The following is a 27054-nucleotide window of genomic DNA, read 5'->3' on the forward strand; positions in this document are numbered from 1 at the left end:
TCCACCATGTTCACTTCATCCAATCTGGCCCTCTTTGAAAAAAGTTTGGACACCCCTGGTGTAAATGAATTGGTTTACGTGAAAGTTATAGCGTCTACAAATGGCGGGAAAGATACTGGGATTTTTTTTTTATTATACTAATAATGGCGGCCATCAGCGACTTATGGTGGTGATCAGCGATTTATGACAGTAATCAGCGACTTATGGCGGGACTGCGGTGGACATTTTGACACTGGGGGGGGAACTGACTAGGGTCTCTGACATCCCCAGTGACACCAAAAAAAAAAAACACTGACACTGTATTAATGGCACTGGGGAGGAAGGGGTTAACCTTTATTAGGTAAAGAAAGGGTTAAATGTGTGAGGGGAGTGTTTTACTAGGGGGCGGGGGTGTGTACTTCACAGGAACACGCTGATCCCGAGAGATAAAGTCTTCTCTCAGGTTGAGGTGCTGGGAACTGACAGATATCAGAGCTGCAATGTAAACACTGCAGCCGTGCTATCTGTAAGTGATTACTTGTAATCGCCGGCACCTGGCGGGAAATGACCCGTCGGGAGCCGGTGATGGACACCCGCTGCCACGATCGGTGGGACGGGTAGGGCGGGCACGTGCCTCGCGCGCTACCCCTACCTGTTTTGCACAGCGACGTTAAAAGATGGCGCTGTGCGTACAGGTGCCGCCCTGCCGCAGTAAAAACACTGCGGGGGGTCGGCAAGCGGTTTAACTGCTTTAGACCTTTCAGACTGAAGGTCAATTATTTTCAATTAGTGTTTTGATGCTTGGTCAGAGAGTGAAGTGTGGTTCATTACACAATGGTGTGTACATTAAAACGTGAAGGAAAAAGTGGACTCTTTGTTTTATTCTATTTCAGTATGCTAGAGATATGAATATGTGTGGGAGATTGGGGACAATACCCCCAGTGTCTTTCCAAGTCTAATCAGGTAATAGACACATCTTGGGGAGTCTCCCATCTTGTACACTTCACCTGCCTTATTGCAGGCTAATGTGGATGTATGTATGTGGAAGAGAGCTCAGAATTGATCAAAGAAGGGGAAATGTGCCATTACAGGTGACCATTGCTGACCACTGCATCCCCCGTCATATAATACCAGCAACAGCCATTTTAAATTTGTTCTCCGTTTTGTGAATGAAAAGGATTGTTCTTTTGTAGATCTTGGTAAACAAGTCTGGAAAGGAAGATGGCAGGTTCTAGGTTGAGGCATATTACATACAGGCATCTAACACTAAAAATACGATGACTAGCATGGAGTAGGTTAGCGTAGTGTAGTTTAGTGTAGGTCCTGCCCTAAAAGAGTCTACGTTGTCGTGGTGGGCAGGCTTGTCATCTTTTGGTTAAGACCAGACCAGAACAGACCAGAAAAAAATAGTTATATGTCTATATTTCTAGAAAAAAAGATACAGACAGCTATAGTTCTGAAGAAGTCCCCGAAGTGGGCGGGACAAAATGCGTAAGCTGACACGTGCCTACCCACTCTCTCTGACATCCACATGCCATCTCCACATGCTGTGGTTCATATGTAGACCTTTCACAGCCATACATCTATTCTTGAGCCGTTTGCTAGGCTTGAACTTGAGGACTGACCACCATCCACGGGAGTGCAGGCAGATTTTTTGCTGGACTTGGACGTTCCATTGTTATTTCAGCCTTTATAATCACAGGACCCAGGGGTCCTATCAGACTGTGAGTTATAGCGATTTGTGATGCTACTTTAATCATATCAGTTGTACAGATCACGGGCTGGACTGGTCATACGAGTTCATGTTGCTTATTTACTCCTACAATATCCTCTATCACATAGGCTGGCTACTGTGTACTATAGTACTGAACTCCCAGTTACAAGCTGACCATCCTCACTCCATGGCTGTCATTCCTTCTCTGGCTATCAGCTGATTGATTTCAGCAGGCTGCACCAGTTTCATCCATTTTTCTCATGCAATACCTTCCATTGCCTTACCTTCATTACGGCCTCCATCCATCTGGTTCTGGTCACACAAGAGTTTATTTATACCACGTATTGCATGGACTTTGAGGCTTTTTCCCTGTACAGTGACTTTATACCTTGTGATCCTCTTTGGCCAACAGCCATGTCCACACTGGCCTTTGCATATTGCTATATATTCTAATGCTATATGTTTATGCATTGATGTTTGTTGTTTAGCTGTGTAATATATCTATATGGTTGGCACTTCCAGGAACCCCCGGTGTGTGCAGTAGGCTTACTCTCCATCTAGTGGGTTTTGGGGGGTTGGGGGTGTCAGTGGGCTGGTACTATCTCCCTCAGCTTCTCCTCTCTCTTTTGTGAGTGGGATGGTGGGATGTGAGGGTCCTCTATCTAGGGGAGGAGTTCCTTGTGGGGGTATTGGGGGGTTGGTTAGGATTGGTGGGGTGGTTTGGGTCAGGGATTGGGTGTTGGAGGGTTGGGTCAGGTTAGTCCCAGTGGACCGACTCCATCCTTTGTCCATCCCTGATGGTTCCCTCTTGATATCTCGGGGGGTAGAGTCCTCTGTCATGCAGGATTATCATGTCTCCGATGGCCTATTACTGTTTATGGTGCATAATAAATTTCTTTTGAGGTTAGTTTTTTAGGTGTGCGGCCTTTTTTCTACTCCTTTTTTTTGCAGGTTCTAGGTTGAGGCTTATTACAAACAGGCATCTAGCACTAAAATTACGATGACTAGCATTGAGTAGGTTAGCGTAGTGTAACACAGCTGATCACATGACAGAGCCGACGTTATCTGCTCTTTACAGTGATCGGTGATCCACTGTGTCCATCCCGAGGGCGTGCATGCGCAAGTAGAGTTAGAGGACGTCACCCTATTGAGCATCTGTGGGGCATCCTCAAATGGAAGGTGGAGGAGTGCAAGGTCTCTAACATCCACCAGCTTCGTGATATCGTCATGGAGGAGTGGAAGAGGACTTCAGTGGCAACCTGTAAAGCTCTGCTTAACTCCTTATCCAAAAAGGGTTAAGGCAGTGCTGTGAAATAATGGTGGCCACACAAAATGTTGACACTTTGGGCCCAATTTGGACATTTTCACTTAGGGGTGTACTCACTTTTGTTGCCAGCAGCTTAGACATTAATGGCTGTGTGCTGAGTTATTTTGAGGGGAGGGCAAATTTACACTGTTATACAAGCTGTACACTTACATTGTAGCAAAGTGTCACTTCTTCAGTGTTGTCACATGAAAAAGATATAAAAAATATTTACAAAATGCGAGGGGTGTATATTTTTTTTTACAAAGTCCATACTTCTCTTTTAAAATAGTTAATTTGATTTCTTCAAAGGTTACACAAAAGTTACTACATTTTACTTTTGCTCACCACTTTCTCCAAAAGTTCTCTGTATATTTTGATGACACATTTACCTAAATGTCATATTACTTCAAACAGTTTTAGAAAAACGGGACTTTAATGGTATCTATCAGGTGTGTAACTGCAGATCATGGTGCCCCAATGCAGAATTTTGATGCAGCACCCTGGTGGCCTCCCTGCTATTGTTGATCTTAAAGTTGTTCTAAAGGCTTAAGGTTTTTTACCTTCTTGTATTGTATGCATGAAGCTAAAAACCCTTCATTGTGCAGCAGCCTCCCAGCTCCCCTAATATTCACCTGAGCCCGATCTCTGTATAGCGATGTGCATAGGAGACTCAGCTTTCCTGGGCCTCTCCATCCTCATTGGCTGAGACACAGCAGTGGGAGCCATTGTCAATCACAGCTTGTGAGGAGGGAGCGGGGGGTTCGGCTGAGTCCCGCTCTGCTGTGTCTGATGTAGCGCCCTCTAGGTAGCTAGGTTATTTCTGTAAGACAGAGGCTGGGTAGCAGCCTGGGATGAATCAGCCTGGGAGTGAGGTAGTGAGTTCACCTCAGGACAGGCTGGGAGGTGTTACAGGTCAGGGCTTCTGGAGCCCTCCCACCATTCCAGAAACTTATAGAATTTTCTGGAAGAGGGGTGGAGGAGGCCTAGGTCTGCATGTTTAGGGGAACTTGGCTAATCCCTTGGCAGAAGGCAAGGCAAAGTGACCATGGACAACCCTTAAATGTGGCAGAGTTTGTGCAGCAGTAGTGTGTTTGATGGATGGAGAGGAAGGTGGGAGTGTGAATCCTGGGAGGGGGCCCCAGGGAGGGGAGCCTACCTACAGGCCATTTGCTGGACAAAAGTATTTCCACTCCACCATCTTCGAGGGAGGACAACCTGTCAGCTGGGAAGCAGCCAGCCCAGGGTAAGGCCTGAAAGCAGCTTTAACTCATCAAACTGACAGGACAGTGTGAGTACTTTTATACCCCCTGGGCTAGATAAAGGGAGAGAGTGGTCAGGTGCAAGACCCAACTAGTTAGCTAGTTTATTTATTTATTGCAAGTACTTATATAGCACCACCAATGTACGCAGCGCTTTACATATATATATATATATATTGTACACTCACATCAGTCTCTAACCCTCAAGAAGTGTACAATCTAAAATCCCTGAGATTCATACATACACATACTAAGGCCAATTTAGACAGGAGCCAATTAACCTACCAGCATGTCTTTGGAGTGTGGCAGGAAACTGGAGTACCCAGAGTAAACCCACACAGGCACAGGGAGAACATGCAAACTCCAGGCAGGTGGTGCCGTGGTTTGGATTTGAACCAATGACCCTAGTACTGCCAGGCAGAAGTTCTAACCATTTAGCCACATATTTGTGGTGTTACTCAGTAGGCAGCTTGTGCATGCATTTTAGAGGTACATCAGTTATTTTTTCTAAAGGGCTCATGTTGTGTCTCCACACACTAAAAAATGCACCATAACACTGAACACCTGCATTGCATTGGGAAAATAAAGGTCAGCAGCATTTTTCAGTGTGTAGATGCTCTTTAAGGATCCAGAGGAAATAGGTGGGCACAAGCAGAGACAGGAGCCAATTAACCTACCAGCATGTCTTTGGAGTGTGGCAGGAAACTGGAATACCCAGAGGAAACCCACGCAGGCACAGGGAGAACATGAAAACTCCAGGCAGGTGGTGCCGTGGTTGGGATTTGGCCCCAACGACCCTAATACTGCCAGGCGGAAGTACTAACCATTTACCCACTGTGCTGCTAGATCTTGGAATCTTGCCCAGGGATACCCTCAGTGGAGCTGGGTCAAGAGGGGGACTCATCTGGGGTCTGAGGAGGTACACCAAGGGGACTTCAGTGCTCCTTAACAGAGACAGTGCTATTTTTGGATGCACAGCTTTTGTACAGTGTACACGTTAAGACATTTGTCCTCAAGTTTGCAGTTTCTTTGGGCATCCAATATACCCCTAGACCCCATCCAAGTTGTTCAGTCCTTAATAAAAAACAATTAAAAACAAGCTCAAAGACTGAATTACTAACTCTGTGCATGTGAAGATGTGGGAAAAATGCATGTTGCCTGACCGTGCAAAGCTTACGGGACCCAAAACTCAGCAGCCCCTGAGGATGTAGTGCTACACTCATGAACGCAGAGAGTGGGGCTGGGGAGCGAGCTTGTACCAGAGCCCCTATAGCAAACAGCTTGCTGTGGTGGCACTTCTCAGGTGGGGAGAGCCAGAAGTGCCAACAGGGAACCCAGGAAGAGGAGGATCAGAGCTGCTCTGTGCAAAACCACTGAGTAGAGCATGTAAGTATTTTATTAAATATATACAGTCAGGTCCATAAATATTGGGACATCAACACAATTCTAACATTTTTGGCTCTATACATTACCGCAATGGATTTGAAATGAAAAGAATAAGATGTGCTTTAACTGCAGACTGTCAGCTTAAATTTGAGGGTATTTACATCCAAATCAGGTGAACGGTGTAGGAATTACAACAGTTTGCATATGTGCCTCCCACTTGTTAAGGGACCAAAAGTAATGGGACAATTGGCTTCTCAGCTGTTATATGGCCAGGTGTGTGTTATTCCCTCATTATCCCAGTTATAATGAGCAGATAAAAGGTCCAGAGTTCATTTCAATTGTGCTATTTACATTTGGAATCTTTTGCTGTCAACTCTCAAGATGAGATCCAAAGAGCTGTCACTATCAGTGAAGCAAGCCATCATTAGGCTGAAAAAACAAAACAAACCCATCAGAGAGATAGCAAAAACATTAGGCGTGGCCAAAACAACTGTTTGGAACATTCTTAAAAAGAAAGAACACACCGGTGAGCTCAGCAACACCAAAAGACCCGGAAGACCACGGAAAACAACTGTGGTGGATGACCAAAGAATTCTTTCCCTGGTGAAGAAAACATCCTTCACAATAGTTGGCCAGATCAAGAACACTCTCCAGGAGGTAGGTGTATGTGTGTCAAAGTCAACAATCAAGAGAAGACTTCACCAGAGTGAATACAGAGGGTTCACCACAAGATGTAAACCATTGGTGAGCCTCAAAAACAGGAACGCCAGATTAGAGTTTGCCAAACGACATCTAAAAAAGCCTTCACAGTTCTGGAACAACATCCTATGGACAGATGAGACCAAGATCAACTTGTACCAGAGTGATGGGAAGAGAAGAGTATGGAGAAGGAAAGGAACTGCTCATGATCCTAAGCATACCACCTCATCAGTGAAGCATGGTGGTGGTAGTGTCATGGTGTGGGCATGTATGGCTGCCAATGGAACTGGTTCTCTTGTATTTATTGATGATGTGACTGCTGACAAAAGCAGCAGGATGAATTCTGAAGTGTTTCGGGCAATATTATCTGCTCATATTCAGCCAAATTCTTCAGAATTCATTGGACGCTGCTTCACAGTACAGATGGACAATGACCCAAAGCATACTGCAAAAGCAACCAAAGAGTTTTTTAAGGGAAAGAAGTGGAATGTTATGCAATGGCCAAGTCAATCACCTGACCTGAATCCGATTGAGCATGCATTTCACTTGCTGAAGACAAAACTGAAGGGAAAATGCCCCAAGAACAAGCAGGAACTGAAGACAGTTGCAGTAGAGGCCTGGCAGAGCATCACCAGGGATGAAACCCAGCGTCCGGTGATGTCTATGCGTTCCAGACTTCAGGCTGTAATTGACTGCAAAGGATTTGCAACCAAGTCTTAAAAAGTGAAAGTTTGATTTATGATTATTATTCTGTCCCATTACTTTTGGTCCCTTAACAAGTGGGAGGCACATATGCAAACTGTTGTAATTCCTACACCGTTCACCTGATTTGGATGTAAATACCCTCAAATCAAAGCTGACAGTCTGCAGTTAAAGCACATCTTGTTTGTTTCATTTCAAATCCATTGTGGTGGTGTATAGAGCCAAAAATGTTAGAATTGTGTCAATGTCCCAATATTTATGGACCTGACTGTATGTACAAAAAAAACAAGCCTTTAGTTTCACTTTAAAATAAAGTATGTCTATATTGAAGTGAGGTAGTAGGACTAGGGACCAGTTCTGTGGACAGAAGTTGTCAGGTAAGAGTGGTATCAGTACATAAAATTAAAGAGGTCCTTCAGTCCCAGACCAAAAAAAATAAACGTCATCAATTACAAATACTGTAGCTGCTGACTTTAAGTAAGTCCCTGGCTTATTAAACCCTGGCTGGTTCTTCACCAGTCTTTGGGCCCCAGGCACCTCCATGCTAACTGTGGGAATCTGGGTGTGACTCTGCAGCTTTGCAGGCAGCTCCCCACTACACATGCTTGTGCCATGCTATGCCCTAGAAATGGTCCTGCAGCCTTTTGGGACCTGTGATGTATTCCAAAAGGTTGCATGCAGAGAGGGTGGGAAGCTGAAGCGGGAAGTGTTAAAACCAAGTCCCCACAGCCCCTAAAAAAAGGAAAGTGTCTGAAAGGTGAGGAGGGCAGGAGGAGGCATAAAAGTGGAACTTCTTTTTAGGAGTTAAGTTCTGCTTTAACTTTTAACTTTCATTTTTCAGCCAACTATCCTGAATGCAGCAGCTCACTAGTCTTTTTCAGTATCTCATTTTGTATGTGTATTAGGTTGCTGAAAAGCACCTTCCATGTGCTCGTTACTGTAAAGGCTAGTTATAGATTGGGATGGTTGTCATTCATCTGCACATCTTGCCAGTTTTTTCCTGAGGAGACACTCTGGAATGCTTGCTTTAGACATAAAGAGTTAATTACAGTGCTGACCCGCAGTGGCGTCCCGAGACAGGTGCGGGGGGTGCGAGCCACACCAGGTGACACCTACCGCATGGGGTGACACCGGACCCACTCCATGAAAAGGTAACTTGTAAAACAAGTCGACAATCCCCACAGGATGGATCGGATCTGCGGATTGGGGAGCATAATGGATAGGACTCCGATCCATTATGCTCAATCCACAGATCCAAACCATCCTGCGGGGATCGTCAGCATGCAACCTATACGGGGTGACACCAGACACGCTCCACGAAAAGGTAAGTTGTAAAGCAAGTCGACAATCCCCACAGGATGGATCGGATCTGCAGATTGGGGAGCATAATGGATAGGACTCCGATCCATTATGCTCAATCCACAGATCCAAACCATCTTGAGGGGATCGTCGGCATGCAACCTATACGGGGTGACACCAGACCCGCTCCACGAAAAGGTAAGTTTTAAAGAAAGCCGACGATCCCCGCAGGATGGATCGGATCTGCAGATTGGGGAGCATAATGGATTGGAGTCCGAACCATTATGCTCCATCCGCAGATCCGATCCATTCTATGGAGATCGTCGGAGGGGATCTCACCAAGTGTTATCGCATCGGGTGACACCAACCCTAGGATGCCCCTGCTGACCCGGTTTCTCCTTACTGCACAGCCTGCAAAGGGGGATTTGTTACTAGCAACAATAATGCTTAAATCTCCTCCTGTGTGTCTGATGTCAGCTCTTTTAACTGGAGACATCACAGGGGATACAGAGTCGGTGTCAACAGAAACCTCTGCAATCCTTAATAATAAAGTACTGGGTTTGTGGTATCTTCACATATACACCAATTTTTAATGTTGAATTTGACTTAAGGACCCCCCTAATAGGTCCCCTTTTACTCCCAGGCCCCATATCAGCAGCATGGGCTAACATGGCTATTGTTATACCATTGGTGCCCACAACTTTATAATCCATGGCATTATTTGAAATTCATAACCCACAAAAACAGTAAAAATGTTTGGCTGATAATTATTGCGATCTTTCCTTTTTTCATCAATGCCAGCACTGAACTACTTTATACAGTGCAATATGTTTCACCAAGGCTTTTCACCCATTTTGTATGTGTATTAGGTTGCTGAAAATCATCTTCTCATTCAGTGACTATTGTGACGAAAGCGGTGCCCGACCCCTGCCCTTCTCACCAACAGGTATATTAAGAGGGTTATTATATACAGTAGCACTTTTCAAGAGACAGGGATTCTTTAGTTTGCATTAATAGTCTTAGAGATAATTTTAACACTTTTCAAAATAGAGTTTATTAATGAAGAAGTCAAATGGTGCAATTAAATTATTTACAGAAAAAGATGTTACAAAGAAATAAAGAGTACAATAAAGTGACAGAGAAAAAGGAAAGGAGGTAAGAAAGAAGAATACTTGCAAAGTCCTTGGTTTTAGCAGAGTCCAATTGTCCAAGCAAATAACGTGCCGTGGCTCTCTTGGGTGTTTCTTGGTTGAAGGTAAATGAGAGCTCCCCTACTAGATCTGGTCAGTCCCTTTTCTATGATATCAAAGAGGTGTTGCCTGAGAACAACTGACCAATCATCCGGTTTAGGGGATGGGTGCTAGGAGGTCACCAAATTTATTACCAAGTTCCAACTACAGTTTCATACTAATATTAACAACTTCCAATACATGCAGGTGGTATTCTAGCAACTGGCAGATTATTATTCAGAATTATATTTAGATCCCAGGGATACCAAACACAGCACAGCGTACCTTTGTCACCCAGGAGGGAGGAGACTGCTTTCTCCCCTTCCCTATGTGCTACCATAGTCATTTATGACCTTAATTTGTTCAGTATGATATTCCCCATTCAAATATATACCGTATTTTTCGCCGTATAAGATGCACTTTTTCTTCCCCAAAACTGGGGGGGAAATGTCAGTGCGTCTTATAAGGCGAATATGGAGCGGCCGGTCCGGTATTTCCACCGCGGCCGTGTCAGAATACCGGGCCGGCCGCTCAGCTCTGCAGCGGGACCTTACCTGTTCCTCTATCCAGCGGCGTGTGGTCTTCCCAGCTTCTGTAGTGTGGGCACTGGGCATGACAGCCGGGTGCCCAGTGCGCATGCGCGAGAAGCGGTGCGCTTTGTGAATGGTAAGGCGGTACCTGGGACACATGACAGATCCCAGAAGCCGCCGGAGCAATCACAAAGCGCAAGTGCTTCTCGCTCATGCGCACTGGGCACCCGGCTGTCATGCCGAGCGCCATTACAGAAGCCGGGAAGACAGCGCGCGGCTGGATCGAGGAACAGGTAAGATCAAACAAAAACTCTGCGGAAGTAAGAGCGGGTACCTGTCAAATTCAGGTACCCGCTCCCCACCTCCCCAAAGGTCAGCAGTCATCTGTACTGTCCGCAGTCTCTGGTCATCCCTGTGCTGTCCGCAGTTTCTGGTCATCCCTGTGCTGTCCGCAGTCTCTGGTCATCCCTGTGCTGTCCGCAGTCTCTGGTCATCCCTGTGCTGTCCGCAATCTCTGGTCATCCCTGTGCTGTCCGCAGTCTCTGGTCATCTCCTGTACTGTGTCTGCAGTCCATTAGTTCAGAATTTTTTTTTCCTGTTTTCTGCCTCTAAAACCTAGGTGCGTCTTATGGTCAGGTGCGTCTTATACGGCGAAAAATACGGTACCTAAAATTAATGTGCCCTGTTCCTGTTGAATTCTATTAATTGTATGTGGAATTGTTACGTTGTGGGATAGACGTTTTATGGCATGCTCTGTATTCCTAGAGCCTTAAAGGTCACATGTGACGGCTTGACTGAGTTATTATTGTTTTACGATAGGGCAGTGGAAAGTGTTTTTCATGGTTTGTGGAAATAGACATCCTGCCAAGACTAATTAGCTGTTTACAGCTCTGGTCAGGTCTGGACACTGCATCTTTTTGTGTTTTAATTAAGAAAAGAGGTTCTTTTGAAGTTTGTTAAAAGTTTAAGCTACAAATTCCATAGTTTGCAAAGGGGGGGGAGGCAGTAGGAACACTGCTCATGAGACCTTCACACGATGGCTTTTGAGTACAACTTCCATGTCTTTATTGCGCACAATTGTTACAGGTATCACTGTGCAAATTCATAGAGCAACCTCTTTGTCAACACTCAGAGCCCATTCACATTAGTGCATTGTGTTAACGCTCAGTAATGCACAATTATCAGTGTTGGTGCAATGTGGTGCCATTCATTCTGAATAAAGCAGTCAATCTTCCTAGTGCATGTGTTTTAAAATATATGGACTAATTAAAGTATAACTAAAGGCAAAATGTTTTCTTTAGTTTTAGATAGAGTGGAGATGGATTAGAACACTTATCACTTTCTATTGCTGCCTGTGCCCCCGTTAAAGAGATTCACCCTCTTTATTTTTGCTGTTTATCATTATCATTGAAAGTGAAAATAATAGAAAATCCCAAATTTTGGGTTGTCTCCAGAAAAGTAGAAGAGGGGAAATCTTCCAATAGGGACACTAGTTCTGGTTACCTGGGGGTCCCAAAGGAATTCCCTTAATTTGCATGGATTTCCTTTTACTTCCTGTTTAGCTATGGGACAGGAAGTGAAGGTAAATCTTTGCAATGGGACACAGATGTCGGAAAAAAAAAATTCTGACAGAGGTTATTCCTCCCTTGCTCCATTCAGTATGAAAAAAAAGTTGTGCCTAGTTCTACATTAACCTTTTATAAATGCATGGTGCATGTCACATTATGCAAAAGAAAGTTATTTAGTCTGAATAGCATCCCATTTTACATGGAATAATTAACCACCTGTAAATTCTCACTGAATGTCACATTGTGTGTTAGGTAGTCATTCATTCTGGGTGGCACCCCGATGCACCTTGTCAAAGGGCAGTGCCTGTCTGTCAAGCACCTTGTTTGGTTTGGTGTGTTAGGCCACCCATTTCAATGAATGGACTGCCTTAATGCACCACACATTTAGACATGTGCACTGTGACACCTCAATGGTGTGAATGAGCTCTTAGGGACATATTGGCAAAGCACTGAATGTGACACTCCCCAAGCATTTAATGATGGCTAATCATTCCCTGTACTTTTAAGCGCTTGGACTAGGGAGAATGACTGCTTATTGTATAGGTCACTAGATCTTAGTTTCGAGCTAAGTAAAGCCCTGTATACACGCTGAAAATATCGGACAAATGATCGTCCTTTTTTTTTGCATGCTGGTATCATATCGAAAGTGAAGAGGTTACTAAAGTTCCGAAAATTCTTGAATAAAAATTCAGAAGTGATGTAATAGAATGTAGCACTACCCTCTTAGGAGTTGCTAAAGATTTGGGTCCCCCTATAGTCCTGCACAGCCAGGCAACACGCATTTTCTTCAGACCTTGCACACTGGAGTTAATAAACAGTCTTTGAGCTTGGTTTTTAGGTTTTATTAAGGGGTTTGAACTTCGATGGAGTTGAGAGGTGTATGGGATGCCCAAGGAACTACAACTTGAGGACAAACTCCTTAGCAACTATGTACAAGTCTCTATACAGCAAAATCTCTTCTTGGAGAGTTCTCCTGGTGTATCACCCCAGACCCAAGATTAATTCTTTTCTTCACCCAGCTGCCTGAGGGAATCCCTGGGCAAGAATACAAGAAGCTGCCACTTTAGATGAAAGCAGTCCCAGATGAGGAGCTAGTCAGGTTTCCCACCAGAATGCTCTCTCCCCTTATCAGGCCCAGGGGGTGTAGGATTACTCACTCAGTCCTCTCCAGTAATACATGAACATAAAATATGCAGCACTAAAAATTGGATAATAAAATAGATAATAAAATGTACATGATATACGTGTGCAAATGAGCAACATAACTTAGTGCTGAAACCAATGATGTAAAGCAATCTCAAATATCCTGAAGGAAAAAGGTGCATATAGTGACAATAGTGCCAAAGTCAGTCTATTCGGTCATATTGCAAAATGATAAAAACAATCCGTGACATCTGTGGCTTAGAAAGTGAATGTTGATTGCACTAACCAGATAGCGCAATTATTGCGCATTGGAGTAAATAGGACCTACTCCTGGTCATCTGGATCTGGAGCACTGCAACGTGGATCATCACCAGGTCACAAGCATTCAGGTACTATGCGTCGAAAGGTAGAAAGCTCATCACCAGGTATTCCGTCATCAGCCACCAGAGGAATGTTAAGCCGCTCTCATATGTCAGGAATCACCTTAGGGGGGGCTCGCAGGACAAACAAGTCCAGAAGAGAGGTATCCGATAGTGTAGTATTTTTATTAAAGGATGTAATATAAAAACAGGTAAACAACTTACATAAAATATCAAGATGGCCACCGGTCGTTCATAAGGACCGTGCGGGCTAAGGTCACTGTGTGGGGGCACCTCCCTGACACGTTTCGTGTAAGTACACTTTTTCAGGTGCCCATCTGACCACAAAACTTTCTCCCACTCCTTCTCTGAATCATTTAGATGTTTACTGGCAAATGTCAGACTTTCACATTTACATGTGCCTTCTTGAGGAGGGGACCTTGCGGGCGCTGCAGGATTTCAATCCATGGAGGCATATTGTGTTACCAATGGTTTATTTGGTGACTGTGGTCATAACTGCCTTGAGCTCATTCACAAACTACTCCCAAGTAATTCTGGGTTGATCCCTCATTTGTCTCATCATCCTTACCCCATGAGGCGAAATCTTGCTTGGATCTCTAGACCGAGGGCTGTTGATGGTTATTTTGTATTTCTTCCATTTGCGAATAATCACTCCAACAGTTGTCTCCTTCTCACCAAGCTTCTTGCTGATGGTCTTATAGCCAATTTCAGCCATGTGCAGGTCTACAATCTTGTCCCTGATGTCCTTTGACAGCTCTTTGGTCATTTGCCCATAATGATGGTGAGGTTTGAATGGAAGAAAGAGATTCTGTGCACAGGTGTCTTTAGGAGCACCTTCTTAAATTGACAGGACTAATCTGTGGCCCACATGAGCACATAGCCAGTCTGTAGGAGCCAGAATTATTGTTGGTTGGTAGGGAATCAAACACTTATTTTACTCACTGAACTGCAACTCAATTTAAAGCATATTTTTTTTTCTGGATTTTTGGTTGATATTCTGTCTCTATCATTTAAAATATACCTATGATAAAAAATGATAGACCCTTCATTTCTTTGTAAGTGGGAAAACTTACAAAATCTGCAGGGGATCAAATAATTGTATTCCCCGCTGTATACCCAGGTCCAGCCAACAATTAAAGTGATCACTTAAAAGTGACTGGAAACCTATATTTTTTTAAATAAAAACATGCCACCAACTTACCTGCTCTGTTCAATCATTTTGCACAGAGTAGCCCCAATCCTACTTTTCTGGGGTCCCCTCTGCCAAGTGCCCCCCATAGCAAGTCGAATGCTATGGGGGCACTCATGCAGGCTCACTCCTAAGACACATCTGTGTGTCCATTGACACACAGAGTAGAGTGTTGCTCGGCTCTGCCCCCTGCTCTCTCCGCACTGGCTGCGATTGACAGTTGCCAATGGCTCCTGCTACTGTCTCTGACGGAGAGAGCCTCAGTGCTGGATCGAGATTGGACTTAGGTAAGCATGTTGGGGGGGAGCTGCACTCAGAAGGTTGATTTTTACCTTTATGCAGTAAAGGCATTAGGTTAAAAAAAGACCTTCAGCCTCTAGAATCATTTTAAGGAGAAAGAAAAGATGATTATTAATTTTAAATTTTATAGCCACCGTTTAAGTTCCAATTTCCAGAAACTGTTAGTAAAAAGCCTGCATAGAGTGTCTTAGTGCCCATGATTGGACTTTATTACTATTGCAACCATTACTAGCACCTGAGGGGCTTCTTTTGAAAACCCAGGGACTATTGATTCTAATGGGAAACAAAGAGGTGCTGATTTGGTGCAGACTGAAGAGTGCTGTAAATGCTGACTATTATTATTAAGGTAGGCATACATGGACGGGCTGAATCAGTCTAAATTTAGGCTGTGAATGGCCCTGACAACACCACCCAGGTTGATCAAATCAACTGAGTTAGGTGGAAAATATTCCCTCAAAGAGTGACTGCATCCTATCAGATGCATGCCCTATTCAGGTATTCAGACAGCCGCGGTTGCTGTGGCTGTCTGAATACTATGCTTGGCATGTAGTGTGGAAGTAGAAATCGATTGCTTTTCTCTCATTCAATCTATGGAATGAATGAGAAAAATCTAAATGTGTATTGCTAGCTTTAGTGGAGGGGGATTTTGCTTATCCCAGCTACTGTACCTAAATAAAGCAGAGAGTGATTAAAGATCTTTTGAGGTTTTAAGACCTGTATATTAGAACACTCAGAGCAGCTAGCTGTACTGTGTCATTGTACAGGTGTGTAAGTCTGATAACCAGTGACTAAGTAGTAAGTGTTTCTGCTTCAGAATGCAAAAACAGATCCTCTCTGAATGTAGCAACCAGCCCAGAAAACCACATCTGGAATATTTCTTCCCTCTGTATTTTATTGTATGAGTAAAGCAAGCCTTAAGATTTCTTTAAAAAGTTTTATAATAAAGGCCAACAGTCTCAAAAAAGAAAAAGAGTTCAAGAAATAAACTACAAAACACAGCAACCTATAACAACTCAACTCATTAAAATGACTAACGTAGGGCCAACATAAGCTAGATTCTGATCGGTTATCAGTTGGCAATTGTATTTATTTCTTTGCTTCTTGCGTTGGTTTATTGAATAAAAAGGTTAGTCTAGCAGGATGTTAGGACAGAAACCTCAAAAGCTTGTGTTGTTTTACTGCAGATAACCAGGGGCGTATCTGCTGCAAGGCAAACAAGGCGTTTGCCTAGGGCGGCAATTTTCAGGGGGGCGGCCCTGCCCCCAGGCAGAAGGGACAAGGGACCAGGGCTTGGCAGGTTAGGAGAGCTTGGCAGGGCTCGGGCGGGAGGCAGGCTCAGGTGGAAGGCAGGGTTTAGACAGGGGTGGGCTCAGCAAGTTTTGAGCAGGGGAAGGTGGGCTCGGCTTATGCCATCTTGAGTTAATAGCAAGCCAGCTGTCTTACCCTCTCTATGCCTTCCCGGAGCTCTGATTCCCTGTTTTACCCACTGCCATCATTAAGATCCGGCAAGAAGCCCAGAGCCGGACTGACCATTGCAGCTATGCTCCGCTTACCCGGCCTCTCTGCAGCCAGCCGGCTGTCTATTCCATTCACTGCATAGGGCCGGAGGGCGGAGCCTAGAGGTCAACTGACCGTGCAGAGGGGGTGCAGAAGAGGAGACCATCGCTGCAAGGCAGGTATCAGTGCAGCCGCAGACACCACGGACCCCAGATAAGGGCCCCTTTACTTGTCAAAGAGAGTCTCCCCCTCTCTCTCTCCTCCCCTCTCTCTTCTCCCCCCTCTCTGTTCTCCCCCCCTCTATGTTCTCCCCCCCCCTCTTCTCTCCCCCACTCTCTCTCCCTGTCTCCCCCTTTCTTCCCCCCTCTCTCTCCCTGTCTCCCCCTCTCTCTCCCTGTCGCTCCCTCCCTCCCTCTCTCTCTCTTCTCCTCTCTCTCATTTTGCACAAGATAAAAGTAGTCTGGGGGCTAACAAGCCTCTGGATTACTTTTACAGGCGGCGGAAGGGTGTCCCTCCCCCTCCTGCCACCGACGCCTTTACCAGGCTCTACCATGCAGTCCCAATGCAAACGATCAGACTGATCTGTGTCTGATCGCATGCATTGGGAGGCCAGAGGAGAGATTTGGGGTCTAATAGACCATAGATCTCTCCATAAACAGGAACTGTCATGGCGTATGCTATCACAAGGGATGTTGTTCATCCCTTGTAATAGAAATAAAGTTGATCAAAAAAAAGTTAAAAATGTACAGTGTACAAAAAAAATGTAAATAAAGAAAAAATAAAATTAAAAAAAAAATGAAAGCACCCCCGTTCCCCCATGCTCACAGGCACATAGGTCCCTCACGCATATGTAAATGCAGTTCGCACCACACATGTGAGGTACTGCCATGAAAGTCAAAGTGAGAGTTCTAGCACCAGACCTCCTGTGTTACTCTAAACAGGTAACTTGTAAAGGCTTTTAAATTTTGCCTATGGAGATTTTTAGGTACCATAATTTGGCACCAAATGGTATACCATGGCTGGAGTGGGACAAATTCAGATGGTGGGGGTTGCCCGATTTTAGTCTTTCTGGGGAAGGATGGGACGCCCAATTTTAGTCTTGCCTAGGGCAACACAAAACCAAAGTACATCACTGCATATAACAATTCATCTTATAGAATGAAATACTGAAATAACAAAACATCATTTTTTTCTCTGTACTTTCCATTAAAGTACTGAAGTATTAAGTAAAGTATTAATAAATCATCCAGTTTTATCTTGAACCAGTGAATAAGGTATTGTCTTTATAAACATGACAAAATACATACATTCATTAACAAAAACAAACTCAAAAAATCGAGTAAGGAATTACATTTGCATTGCAGTACAGATACAATCCCAGCATGCATTCAAATGACAATACCTTTTTTTTAGCACAGTGCAAAAAAATGAATGCATCTACGTTGCAGCAAATTGATTCATACATGTTGACTGCCAACACGTGTATATCTTGCTTACTAAATTGTGATTGGCTTTCTCAACTGCCTTGTAATTTTTACTAGGATTATAAAACAGCCCATCACAATAGATTGACAATTAAACTATTCAGGGAAGGGGAATTAAACAATAAACGCAAGGGGAATTCTGACAACTGCCATACAGAGGCTATTGTCAAGAGATACTTTGAACCTGTTTTGAGTTGTAATTAAGCTGGGTAAAATCAATGGTGGAGTTAAATAGAGAGAATAACAAATTAACAAAACTCATAATTGGTTGTAACAATATCAACTTCCTGTGTGCTGATTCTCCAGTTGATTTTTCATGTCTTAAAACAGACAAAAAGGTAGTTTCAATAAAAATAAAGATGTTTCAGTACACAAAATGGTAAAATGATGTAAAACAACTTCATTAAAGTGTCATATGAAGTGATTAAAGAATGCTGAACTAACTTAGCTATGATGGCGAGGGGAATGTGCAAAGTGCTAGGTGATAAATGAATTATTATGCTTTGGCCCCTCCCAATTCCATTGGAAACATTACTAACTGCTAGAGGCACCGAGGGCAGGACAGCATACCATGAGCTAGGACGGCAATGCTTACAAAGTATTGGCATCCTCTTACCATCACTACAGCAGTCTGGTTGTTGGGATATTACCCTAATAAGTGACATGCTCAGGAAGGCATAGCACTATTCATATCTTGCTGCAACTAAATACATTTCACAATTAAATTAACAGATTCATTTGCTAATTATGATGAGCAAAATACTCAGGAAAAATTACATTAAACCAGGAGAAAAAGTAAAAAAAGAATGAAAGTACAAGGGTCTGAATTATGGTAAAAAAATATATTTTCATATTTCAGTGCCGCTGAAAGAAAAATATGTCAAATTGCTCTGGGTGACAAACACATTTTTATACACAAGGACCATTATAAGTGGTTTCAGAGCTAAACTATATTACAGTACATGATACTGTAAAAATAATACACATTCATAAATCACAACTCTAACTACACGTACATACAATTAATTTTGCACTCATTTAAATCACACAAATATATTACTAGAATTAAAGTTAAATACCTATTAATTGAACGCCACATAGTTCAACTAGAGACGTCGCTTTTGTCATTAAGGTTCTCCTTAGTTTTTTTCATACTAATTAGCATGGGAATACCCAGTGTTTCTGTCATGGTCATCATTTTCTTTATTTTGTTGTGCTTCTTTTCTTTACCTTTAAAAAAAAAACTAAAAAAAAACAAAGGTTAAACTATAAATATGACATAATGCATCTTGGGAGACTTGTTTGTAAAGGCCATGTTTGAATCATATTTATAATTGCAGTGTGTGTGACACAGTCTAAATAAGCCCCAACTTCTATTCCACATGTGCCGAATCCATCCCTCCAGGTCATTTCATGTGGCTGTCAGCTGCAGCACCCCCCTAGTCTTTGCCCCCACCTTGCCTGAGCAGTCAGCAACTGGAAGGGAGACAGAACCCCTCAGCCAGATCCTCCGTCACTCTGTGCAGCCAGGGACAGGCTCATCTCCATCCCCTCCTCTCCTGTCTCAGCAGTCAGTGGCAAAGAAGAGGATTGAACTCCTCCTACAGATCCTGTGTCTCTCTTTGCAGCTTAGGACAGGCCATCTCCACCCCCCACCCCCTTTTCTGTCCCAGCATTCAGCAGCAGAGAGGAGTACAGACCTTCTTTGCCAGATCCTGCATTTCTCCATGCAGCCATGGACAGGATCGTCTCTGTACCCCCTTTCCCATCTCAGCAGTCCACAGTAGAGAGGATGACAGAACTCCTACATATGCTGTGCCTCTCTGTGCAGTTGCAGCATTCCCTCGTTTCTGCCTCCCCTGGTCTCAGCATTCAGCAGACTCCAGTCCTTCTCCAGACCCTACCCTTTCTGCTTCCAAGCTCTGCCCCAAGTTTATTCCCTGCAGCAGCAGTAAGGGGGGTGCACTGTAATGCAATGGAGAGTGGGGGACTCTTGACTTCTGATGGTGAGGGGCTCTTGACATCTGATGTAAGGGAGGGTGGGGAGCTCTGGACATCTAGTCTTACAGGTACAACTGGCCCTTTGAGGACAACCATAATGCTGATGCAGCTAGACATGCTGATGCGGTTAGACACCCCTGTTCTATTCTATTTTCTCTCACTACAGAAGCCTTGGCATTGGTGTAAGACATGAATTAGGGCAACACTTTGGCTAGCATACATATTGAACCACTTGATTTTCATCTAGGCTACAGGTACTCAGTGTGTAACAAATCTGGCCATTCATGGCAATAGCCAAGTTAGGTAGATGTAGACAAGCCAGGAGGCTACCAAGAGTCTACATTTGTTCAGATGTTTCTGGATGCCCTCTAACCATAAATAATTTATTCAGACAGTTCTGTATCTGCGTGGCAAGCTCTTGCCCTGGAAAAGCAGTCATTAGCCTACAAATAGACCAGTTAATGACAGAGGGCCTAAAATGCGCTTTCCCTGTGATCATCTGCACGTACAAGAGGCTTTTTAAATACTTAAAACGAAACTTCACTCTCTCAATCAGCATGGACTATTTCTAATCCTTATGCTGCTAGCATTAGTAAAGTATATCATATTTACTTGTTTTAACCTTTTCTTTTTTTGCATTCCTTCATTAACTTCCTGGTTTCCGTGCCTAAGGAAATGATGTCATGCATCCCAGGAGTCTTCAGGAGGGGAAGGAGCTCAGCCAATGCCTGAGCGAAGGACAGATGGATTCCAGGAAGTAACTGCTATGTGAAACATCTGCCCTTACTCAAGATGACTACTGCCAGAAATGCCAGGAGGTGTTTTTCAAAATGTTTTCTTAGCAAAATAAAGCATGGAGACATGAATGGATGGAGGAGTTTGTTTTGAATATTAAAAATGAATTGTATAGCATTTTTGGTTTGTGGTGCTCAGATGCAGTGCAGTTCCACTTTAAGTTGGAATCTAAGCATTTGAATCTGAGGTTTAAATCGTCTTAACTTACCCAATCTCCTTCACCTTCTGAATAACCCAGGGCAAGTTAGGTCTGGAGTAAAGAATCTTGCCTTCTTTTGTGATAAACCTGGAAGAAATACATAGTATTTGAGAACACTTCATAAGTGTTTATTAGCATTAAGATATAAACAGCAGATATGCATATAATCAGAAACTGGCTAGTTTTTGCTCATATCAATGTAAACATTTGTTAAAAGTTAATTCTACAAATATACTGTATGAATATAGCACAAAGCACAGCACCTACCCTCCCCACAATGCACCACTTAGGACCTCAGCAGCCCATCACCAGGATCCAGTACAATCACATGGGGTGCAATTATCCCCAATAATGGGTATTTTTGCCCCACTTCCATTCTCTTCCAGCTCAGTGGCTAAGTAATTAGCACTCCTGCCTGGCAGCACTAGGGTCGTTGGTTTGAATCCCAACCAAGACACTATCTGCATAGAGTTTGCATGTTCTCCCTGTGCCTGCGTAAGCTCTTTCAGGGCAGGGACTGCTGTGAATGAACAATATAAATGTAAAGCGCTGCGTGAATTGAGGACCCTATACAAGTACCTGTAACAAATAATAAATAAATTCTAATCTTAATACTTACATCACAGCTTCAACACAAGGAGGAGCTGCTGTAGGAGGAAGTCCACTATAGGAACTTTGGATTTAGCTGAGGAGACCTTGGTTCAGCAGGTGCTAAATTTATCAGTGTCTGCAAATAATAACAAGTGTAGAGAATTAACCATCACGTGAAATTCTATGTTATTAAAACAAAATGTAAGGTGACAGCAAACTGCATTTCATATACATACCATTTGATATTTCATAAAGGAATATCTCCACCAAAATGAAGAAATCCCCACCAATTCAGCTTTTGGGTTGGTTGGTTGCTTGCTTGCTTTTGTGCCTTAGTCTACAACAGCAAGCCTATAAAAGGTATCACTTTCTTACATCCAGATTCCCAAGATATTTGTTTGTTCTTTCAAATGAGGAATCTGCTACATAACATGACACATCAATTTAGCTAGTGGATAATGGCTTTGCCAATTGGTCCAAATTGAGAATTTAGAGGGAATATTTTACTAATGGCAAGATTGCCTTTTAAAAAAAAATGGTGAAGGATCTGTATATAAAAATCTTCAGAAGAGGTCCTGAGTAGTCTTTACCAGTCAGTCATATGAAAATCGTCATTTTATGGCTGCATGATTAAATACATTCAGTGTTGCAAAAAATCTATTAATAAAAGATGGGATGCAGAAACAAACAGGGAAAATATTGCCCAATAAATAGTTATAACACTGTATTGTCTTCTACTCTTCTTTCTCCTTAAACCGTGCCAAACATTTAAGTCATTTTATAAAAAGTGATACAAATTGGGAGATTTTCTCACAGATTCCTCCCATTGTCCTTGCTTAGTTTCCTTGTGTATATTAGAGGCTGAAGTAAAAAACTCACTAGTTTATGTAGGAAAAATCTTTACTGACCCGCTTGTTCCATAAATCAGTTCATGTAACCATACATCCTTCCACCTGCATATTATCTATCTGCTTACTGTGTGTTCTTCTGTCGCCACTTACCAGCAGATACGGTGACTACTGCAACTGCAAGGAGTGCCATACACAGCATGGTCTTTGTGGAGCACATGATGTTGGGGTATCTTTGACCTTTAGGGCTCTTGTCTTCTCCTGTATGCAGAGCTGCTGAGTACTGATAGCCACATGGAGCCATCTTCTTTTATAGACCCAAAAAGAGGAACTTTACAAAGGCAGAAGGAAATGATGCTGGTATTTCCATGTAGTGATTACAGCTTCAGCACTTACAGGTGAAACCAAAGATGACCAATCTTTTTCTATAGCACTGAATAGCTGAAGATAAAAGAAAAGAAAGAATAATTGTTGCAGAGCTGGCCATCACAGAAACATTGATAATTGTAATGTTGATGATGAGAAAAGGTCAATTTAACCAACTTGCTGGTTTATTACATTTTTTATTGACAGCAAGGGCAAAATCTCCTGTTTACAGATCCCAGTTTTCCCCCCTCCACTAAGTCTCACCACTTCTGCTGCATTCAACGGTACATAAAGTATAAATGGAATATTCCACAGGTGAACAGGGAACCTCCTGATAATGGCTCTGGTGGGTAAGCAGAGTTGAGAATTTAGGTACAAAACTGGTGTCACTGGTAGTGTAACTCAAATTTTATTTTTTTTAATATAATAATAACTTCCATAGTGGAGTTAAGTCCCTTTTACAGTTTTGCCAATGCTGATCTGTTCCCACTGTTGAATGCTACATTATCCTATTATTTGGCAGTGAAGAACTCCTCCTGTTGTTTCTAGGAGGAGGTAAGGAAGAGTCACCAGTTTTCATCAATGGCAGTAGCACCTACATCAACACAAGGCAACTTGTGAAAACAGATGACGCCTTCCCCCTGTCATGATGCCTCCCTCTTGTCCTGCTACCCTCCTACCTGTCTCGATGGCCTACTCCTGTCCTGATCTCCCCCTTCCTGCTGCCCCCCTCCTCTCCTGCTGCCTCCTTCCTGTCCTGCTGCCCCCATCACGCTGACCCCCTCCTGTCCCACGACCTCCCCCTGCCATGTCACACTGCCCTCCATTATGCTCCTGTACTGAAGAGGTGGATCTTAAACAGCAAAAGGAGAGATAAATGTAGATGGGGGTGGTCGATTTTAGTCTTGCCTAGGGCAGCAAAAAAGTAAAATACACTACTATGCGGAGGGTCGATGCTGGGACTGCAGGGATGGGTCAGTATGTGGGGACTGCAGGGATGGGTCAGTATGTGGGGATTGCAGGGATGGGTCAGTATGTGGGGACTGCAGGGATGGGTCAGTATGTGGGGATTGCAGGGATGGGTCAGTATGTGGGGATTGCAGGGATGGGTCAGTAGGTGGGGATTGCAGGGATGGGTCAGTATGTGGGGATTGCAGGGATGGGTCAGTATGTGGGGATCGCAGGGATGGGTCAGTATGTGGGGATCGCAGGGATGGGTCAGTATGTGGGGATCGCGGGGATGGGTCAGTATGTGGGGATCGCAGGGACGGGTCAGTATGTGGGGATTGCACGGAAGGGTCAGTATGTGGGGATCGCAGGGATGGGTCAGTATGTGGGGATTGCAGGGATGGGTCAGAATGTGGGGATCGCAGGGAAGGGTCAGTATGTGGGGATTGCAGGGATGGGTCAGTATGTGGGGATCGCAGGGATGGGTCAGTGTGTGGTGGATGGGAGGATGGGTCAGTATGTGGGGATCGCAGGGATGGGTCAGTATGTAGGGATTGCAGGGATGGGTCAGTATGTGGGGATTGCAGGGATGGGTCAGTATGTGGGGATTGCAGGGAAGGGTCAGTATGTGGGGATCGCAGGGATGGGTCAGTGTGTGGTGGATGGGAGGATGGATCAGTATGTGGGGACTGCAGGGATGGGTCAGTATGTGGGGACTGCAGGGATGGGTTAGTATGTGGGGACTGCAGGGATGGGTCAGTATGTGGGGACTGCAGGGATGGGTCAGTATGTGGGGATTGCAGGGATGGGTCAGTATGTGGGGATTGCAGGGATGGGTCAGTATGTGGGGATCGCGGGAATGGGTCAGTATGTGGGGATCGCGGGGATGGGTCAGTATGTGGGGATCGCAGGGACGGGTCAGTATGTGGGGATTGCACGGAAGGGTCAGTATGTGGGGATCGCAGGGATGGGTCAGAATGTGGGGATTGCAGGGATGGGTCAGAATGTGGGGATCGCAGGGAAGGGTCAGTATGTGGGGATTGCAGAGATGGGTCAGTATGTGGGGATCGCAGGGATGGAACAGTGTGTGGTGGATGGGAGGATGGGTCAGTATGTGGGGATCGCAGGGATGGGTCAGTATGTAGGGATTGCAGGGATGGGTCAGTATGTGGGGATCGCAGGGATGGGTCAGTATGTGGGGATTGCAGGGATGGGCCAGTATGTGGGGATCGCAGGGAAGGGTCAGTATGTGGGGATTGCAGGGATGGCTCAGTATGTGGGGATTGCAGGGATGGGTCAGTATGTGGGGATTGCAGGGAAGGGTCAGTATGTGGGGATTGCAGGGATGGCTCAGTATGTGGGGATTGCAGGGATGGGTCAGTATGTGGTGGATGGGAGGATGGGTCAGTATGTGGGGATCGCAGGGATGGGTCAGTATGTGGGGATTGCAGGGATGGGTCAGTATGTGGGGATTGCAGGGATGGGTCAGTATGTGGGGATTGCAGGGATGGGTCAGTATGTGGGGATTGCAGGGATGGGTCAGTAGGTGGGGATTGCAGGGATGGGTCAGTATGTGGGGATTGCAGGGATGGGTCAGTATGTGGGGATCGCAGGGATGGGTCAGTATGTGGGGATCGCAGGGATGGGTCAGTATGTGGGGATCGCGGAAATGGGTCAGTATGTGGGGATCGCAGGGACGGGTCAGTATGTGGGGATTGCACGGAAGGGTCAGTATGTGGGGATCGCAGGGATGGGTCAGTATGTGGGGATTGCAGGGATGGGTCAGAATGTGGGGATCGCAGGGAAGGGTCAGTATGTGGGGATTGCAGGGATGGGTCAGTATGTGGGGATCGCAGGGATGGGTCAGTGTGTGGTGGATGGGAGGATGGGTCAGTATGTGGGGATCGCAGGGATGGGTCAGTATGTAGGGATTGCAGGGATGGGTCAGTATGTGGGGATTGCAGGGATGGGTCAGTATGTGGGGATTGCAGGGAAGGGTCAGTATGTGGGGATCGCAGGGATGGGTCAGTGTGTGGTGGATGGGAGGATGGATCAGTATGTGGGGACTGCAGGGATGGGTCAGTATGTGGGGACTGCAGGGATGGGTTAGTATGTGGGGACTGCAGGGATGGGTCAGTATGTGGGGACTGCAGGGATGGGTCAGTATGTGGGGATTGCAGGGATGGGCCAGTATGTGGGGATTGCAGGGATGGGTCAGTATGTGGGGATCGCGGGAATGGGTCAGTATGTGGGGATCGCAGGGACGGGTCAGTATGTGGGGATTGCACGGAAGGGTCAGTATGTGGGGATCGCAGGGATGGGTCAGAATGTGGGGATTGCAGGGATGGGTCAGAATGTGGGGATCGCAGGGAAGGGTCAGTATGTGGGGATTGCAGAGATGGGTCAGTATGTGGGGATCGCAGGGATGGGACAGTGTGTGGTGGATGGGAGGATGGGTCAGTATGTGGGGATCGCAGGGATGGGTCAGTATGTAGGGATTGCAGGGATGGGTCAGTATGTGGGGATCGCAGGGATGGGTCAGTATGTGGGGATTGCAGGGATGGGCCAGTATGTGGGGATCGCAGGGAAGGGTCAGTATGTGGGGATTGCAGGGATGGCTCAGTATGTGGGGATTGCAGGGATGGGTCAGTATGTGGGGATTGCAGGGAAGGGTCAGTATGTGGGGATTGCAGGGATGGCTCAGTATGTGGGGATTGCAGGGATGGGTCAGTATGTGGTGGATGGGAGGATGGGTCAGTATGTGGGGATCGCAGGGATGGGTCAGTATGTGGGGATTGCAGGGATGGGTCAGTATGTGGGGATTGCAGGGATGGGTCAGTATGTGGGGATTGCAGGGATGGGTCAGTATGTGGGGATTGCAGGGATGGGTCAGTATGTGGGGATTGCAGGGATGGGTCAGTATGTGGGGATTGCAGGGATGGGTCAGTATGTGGGGATTGCAGGGATGGGTCAGTATGTGGTGGATGGGAGGATGGGTCAGTGTTGTCTGTGATGGATACTACCAGCACTGATCTCCTCCCACTTCCAGCTCATACATGGGTATGGGGAGCCCTCTCTGTATATGGGTGACACACCATTCCTTCCCCCAGTGAGGACCCCTTTGCTCCCATCCTCACCCACCTACCTGTCTTCTGGATGAAGTACTGACAGCGCCTGCTGCTCACTGCACCCATCATCTGATACTTCATGTCCGTCCCCTCGCCCTTCACTTGCCGACATCGTTCCACCACCTTTACGCATTTGGTGTCCATGTTGGCGGCTCACGGCTCTTCCACCATGAGGCTGACGGTACTTCACGTCCAATCAGATTGCCAGCATGGGGGAGGGGCTCTGTAAGACATAAACAGTGAGTTGTATGACGATCCGCCATGGTTAGCGCCCACCCAAGCAATCATGTGACCATCATGGTGTGGGGCGAAAGTCAGACATGATTGAACAGCGATCTCCACCAATCTGATCTGACAATGTGTGCTGTGCTCATACAATCCTCCACAATTTGACCTTTCTATTACATCCAGGACCACCTAGTAATGGCGGCTGTATTGTAGGCAGGTTCCCTTAATGGGACCTGGGGGTCAGAGGTCACTGGCAATCTGAACTGGCCGGCTCCCTGCTTTGAAT

At 45.1% G+C, this 27054-nt stretch overlaps 2 long non-coding RNA genes across 3 annotated transcripts in view; one reads left to right on the plus strand and one right to left on the minus strand.

Moving 5' to 3' along the window:
• LOC149467729 (uncharacterized) overlaps positions 1 to 20462 on the plus strand; it is a 34294-nt gene extending 13832 nt beyond the window's left edge. Inside the window, exon 3 of the long non-coding RNA XR_016311843.1 lies at positions 20338 to 20462. This is a non-coding gene — a long non-coding RNA (uncharacterized LOC149467729). The remainder of the gene's footprint in view (positions 1 to 20337) is intronic.
• LOC149467730 (uncharacterized) lies at positions 17431 to 23233 on the minus strand. 2 transcript variants are annotated; one of them, XR_016311859.1, is made up of 5 exons: positions 23145 to 23233; positions 22252 to 22539; positions 21279 to 21386; positions 20669 to 20746; positions 17431 to 18894 (listed from the first exon to the last, which is right to left on the minus strand). It is a non-coding gene; the product is annotated as an uncharacterized LOC149467730 (long non-coding RNA). The 2 variants fall into 2 exon arrangements; XR_016311860.1 differs by having other exon boundaries at positions 17431 to 18908.
• Between the last annotated feature and the right edge of the window lie 3821 nt (positions 23234 to 27054).

This window comes from Staurois parvus, unplaced genomic scaffold, assembly GCF_062004578.1.
Source record: "Staurois parvus isolate SC_StPar_1 unplaced genomic scaffold, SC_StPar_1.0 ptg000102l, whole genome shotgun sequence".
Lineage (NCBI taxonomy): Eukaryota > Metazoa > Chordata > Amphibia > Anura > Ranidae > Staurois > Staurois parvus.